Here is a 4,598-nt window from a genome sequence, read left to right on the forward strand (position 1 = left end):
CTAGCATAGCTGACTCGAGCTCTGACTTTTACCTTGCTCCCGGCCTAAAGCATCTTTTATCTTTCTTTTATCTTTTATTTATCCAAGAGGGTAGTTTGTGTGTGTCACACTACCTCCTACCTTGTTATTATCTTATCCCTGTTTATGCATGAGAATATCCAATATAGATAGAGTTCACCAACTAATCTATATATCTTCTCACTCATCGCCTTCCCTGCGGAAATATGAATGACACCCCGGTATACTCCCGGGTAAAATGCTACAGCGGTATTCCGTGCGCTTGCATATTTATTCGTGGTTCATGAAATACAGCCACCCCAAATTGGCGTCTGCGGGCGTCATCACTGGTGACGTTGGTAGGAGCCAACAAGCATTTTTGGCACCGTTGCCGGGGAAGGCACAGAGTGAAATATATAGACAAAGTTGTGAACAAAATCAAAATTGGTATTCGCTTGCTAAACAGGCTAACTTGGCTTTGTTTTCTTGTCTTTGTTGATATGAAAACAGGGTAGTGTATGACCGGTTTTGACTTGCCGCAAAACTTTCATTCCGATCCAGAGTCACTTTTGAGGAGGACGCGAGCTCGTCTCATATCACCTCGGAGATCACTCTCGGCAGTTGATCCAGTCATCGCATCGTCGTCAGCTCCTAGAGCTATGGCCCAGAAGACACTCCGTGATTACTCTGCTCCGTCTGCTAACCAGGTCCCCATCGGGCCCGAGGTTAACACCGGAGGAGAAAATTTCGAGATCAAGACAGGGTCTCATTACGATGGTGCAGGCCAACCCATTCTGTGGCAAGGCCAATGAGGATGCCAGCGCTCATCTCCAGCAGTTCCTGGAGATGCAATCCGGCTCTGTCTGTTTCCGTTCTCTCTCTTGGGGAGAGCGAAGTAATGGTTTTATGCTAACAAGGCTGCTGTGGATACTTGGGACAAATGTGCCAAGGCGTTCCTCTCAAAGTTCTTCCCGACGGGCAAAACCAATGCTCTTCGTGGTCGGATTTCGAACTTCCAGCAGGCATCAAATGAGTCAATTTCGGAAGCTTGGGAGAGGCTTCAGGAGTACATTCTGGCGTGTCCGCACCATGGAATGGATAATTGGCTCATTCAACAGAACTTCTACAACGGGTTGACACAGTCATCCCGTGATTATGTGGATGCCGCTGCGGGTGGAGCTTTCTTCTCGCTGACCATTGAAAGAGCTACATCATTGATCGAGAAGATGGTTTCCAACCCAGGCTGGAGCGATGATCGCCTCCAACTGCACCAGCGAGGTATGCACTCCGTCAAGGAGGCCGACATGCTTGCTATGAAGATTGATCTCCTCAAGAAATTTGAGGATTATACCCAAGATAAGGCTCAGATGCAAACACTTCGAGCATTGGAAATTCGCATGACGTGCGAGGTCTGTGGGAATGTTGGACATTTCCGCGACAATTGCCCAGAAACCCAAGAAGAAGCTCTATTCCTCAATGGCAACAATGGGTTTCATCCACAAGGAGGTCAAGGGTGGAATCAACCACGCCCATATTACCAAGGAGGTAATGGGAATTCGAATTCTTTCGGTCCTAACCAGCCTATCTTGAGAGATCTTGTCTACAACCAAGCGAAGATCAATGAGTCCCTTCAGAAGAAGTTGGCCGCTATAGACAAATCTATGGAGACTGTCCATGCCAAGATGGACGGATTCTCCACGGCTATGAAGAACCAGCTAAGTTTCAATAAGGCGCTAGAAACTCAATTGGCTCAACTAGCTGCTGCTACACTTGCTGCTGAACTAGGGAATATTCCGGGGCAACCCGAGTCTACTCTAGAAAGCGTGAATGTCATCAATGCTATGTGGAAAGAGCCCCTTAGCAGGACACCCCTCAGCTATGCAGAGAAGCTCACACGCCCAAGAAGAGGTGCAGTGGGGCGAGTTAGCAGTCCACAATAAGAGAAGATCCCGGAACCCCAGTGATCAGCTGCTCAATCTCTGATTATGAATTTGATCACGCTCTTTGTGACCTTGGACCCAGCGTCAACATCATGCCCAAGGTAACTTTCGAGAAGCTAGGCTATCCATCAATTTCCCCTACCACTATGTGTGTTCAGCTGGCAGATTCCACGATAAGATATCCAAAAGGAGTTGTGGAAAGGTTAATGGTAAAAGTCAAGAATACCTACATATTGGTGGACTTCGTAGTCCTTGATATGAAAGGAGATCTTGGAATTCCGCTCATACTTGGGCGACCATTCCTCAAGGATACAAATGCCAGAATTGATGTGGGGAGAGGAAGAATCAGCCTCCGTATCATGGGAAAGACCATGAAATTTAAGTTCCGAAACAAGAGAGAGCAATGCTTGATGATCCGGGTCAAATTTGGGCCAAATCCTCAGAAAATCAAAGAAGTCAAAGTCACACCCTCTCAGAAAGATAGTCTTATACCTTTTATGAAGACACTTATGAAAGAAGATCCAGCAAACTCAAAAAGGTCTAAGAAGAAGGGTAAATCAAAGGTTACTACATCCGAGGATCCTGCTCCTGCGCTGCCTACGCCATCAAAGAAGACCAAGAAGAAATGGCGCAAGAAGAACAAGACGTCATCGACCGCTACTACTTCTCTAGGTACGAACGAAACGACCTCAACCTGATCAGGTATGGAGAAAGGTCCTGCTTTTCGGACCCTAAACCAAGAGCTAGCTTGGGGGAGGTTCCCTCCCCTAAGTCAATTGTATCCCTTTATTTGCTTTCAATAAAATTTGATAAAAACTTTTAAAAACAAAATATAAATTTACTGCTTTATTTCCCTTTTCCATGATGCACGGTAAGAATGTTTTAACTCCCTTTTGATAAGTTGAAAGGATCGGTTTTGCTTTGCTCTATCATGTCTGTTGTGCCTAGTTTGAAAATAAGAGTTCTCTTGAGTTTATATTCTTCGGTTATACAAATATCTTGCCAATAAAACCTGAAAGTTCCATGGGTTGCATATGCTTGATCCGAGTCTAAGTTGTTGTGAGTTCAGATATGGTAAATAAGGTTATGCAAGCTTGTTCTAGTGATGCCTGAAGTCTGGAGTTGTTTTCGAAAAAAAAATTAAAAGGCAAGTTCCCCAGCGATATGCAATGTCCTACCAGAGCCATATGCCATATTCCATAAAAAAACCTTATACATATGTTGCTTGATGTTCTGTTGAGTTTTGTCAAATTGGGTGGCCCTAGTGAGATACTCTTCATGCTTTCTCGATCATAAGCACGTACACGTCCCATCCATTTGCTATATTCCTACACTGGGAATTAGCACCACCATCCATTCCACATCAATAAATGCTCCATGTCTCGGTGATCTCTCTCGTAGAACATCCCTGAAATAAAATAAAGTCAGATTATGGTTGCCCCAAAAAGAAGAGAAAAGATGGCATGCCAAAGAAACATGACCCAAAAAAAAGGGGGAGAGAGAGAGAGAGGAAAAGGGGTAACCATGTCTCAAAAAAAAAGAGAGAGATGGGGATGATTCGAGAGAGAAAAGCCATTACCTCAAGTTGTAAGCCATATTCATCCATCCATCCACTCATACACTTGCACCTTTTGATCGAGATTGCATGACTTGTTTCTCCATGGATCCTCTCTTTGACTTTACAATAAATAGAAGTACAAGTGTGCCCTGTTCTTATCCTACCTTGAGCTCCACAAAGGCTTGTAGTAGTAGGGAAGATCAAAGGCAAACACTGCCCTGGTAAGGAAATACAAGATGAGTGCCTCGAGAGAGTTATCCTGGAGCTTTGCCATGTTTTCAAAAAAAATCTTTCAAAAAAGTGTCTCCATATGGATTGCGGATCTATGAACAAGTAAGTACTACTTTATGCACCGTCCTAACTCTCAACAGCCCAAGACAAGGAGACAACTGAAAAGCCCCATGAGGGAGTATGGTAATTGAGCAAAGGTATGCTAACCAACTTATTTAAGCCTATAGATGAATCTCTTTGCTTCAGACTATGACATAACAGGTAAGGTACGAGTCAAAGTGATTTTCTGATCAACAACTTGATTTGTCCTACTTTGCTCGGGACGAGAAAAGGACAGCTTGGGGGATCTTGTTGACGCTCACTAACAACCATTTCCAGGCGTCAACTTGATCAGAAAATCATGAGAGTTTGCATTTCTTACACGCATCCTTATCTAATAAAATCCCTAAACCACACTTTACCTTTTAGAATATGCAAGTTGTGTTTTCAAGCTAATATGCAGGTTACAAGCACACTTTGGCCCAATATAAAATCATAGAAATTATCAGAGTACCGATTCAGGCTCAGATGGACCAAAAGTGATGCAAGAACCCAATTCAAACAAGTCAAGACAGGCCAACCCCAACGTGGATCAGACAAGGAGGCCCAAGACAGCCTGCCAGAAGAAGTTGGGGGCAGTTGGTGGCCCCGGGCAGGCCGACCGAACTACCTGGTCGGTCGACCTGGCCCATGGGCCCCACCGCCTCAACCAGGGCACGTGGTGTCTCCCCATTGGTCCCCTACGTCGGTTGTGAAAGCTTCACCCCGTGGCTCCCTGCTATAAATACAAGGGGGGTGGAGAATACGACACACACACACACCACACACCTCCC

General features: G+C 45.0%; 1 non-coding gene across 1 annotated transcript; it reads right to left on the minus strand.

The window, feature by feature from the left end:
* Window positions 1-986: 986 nt before the first annotated feature.
* On the minus strand, window positions 987-1,093 carry LOC120671680. Its single transcript, XR_005673779.1, has one exon. It is a non-coding gene; the product is annotated as a small nucleolar RNA R71 (small nucleolar RNA).
* Between the last annotated feature and the right edge of the window lie 3,505 nt (window positions 1,094-4,598).

This window comes from Panicum virgatum, chromosome 4N (genome assembly GCF_016808335.1).
Source record: "Panicum virgatum strain AP13 chromosome 4N, P.virgatum_v5, whole genome shotgun sequence".
NCBI lineage: Eukaryota > Viridiplantae > Streptophyta > Magnoliopsida > Poales > Poaceae > Panicum > Panicum virgatum.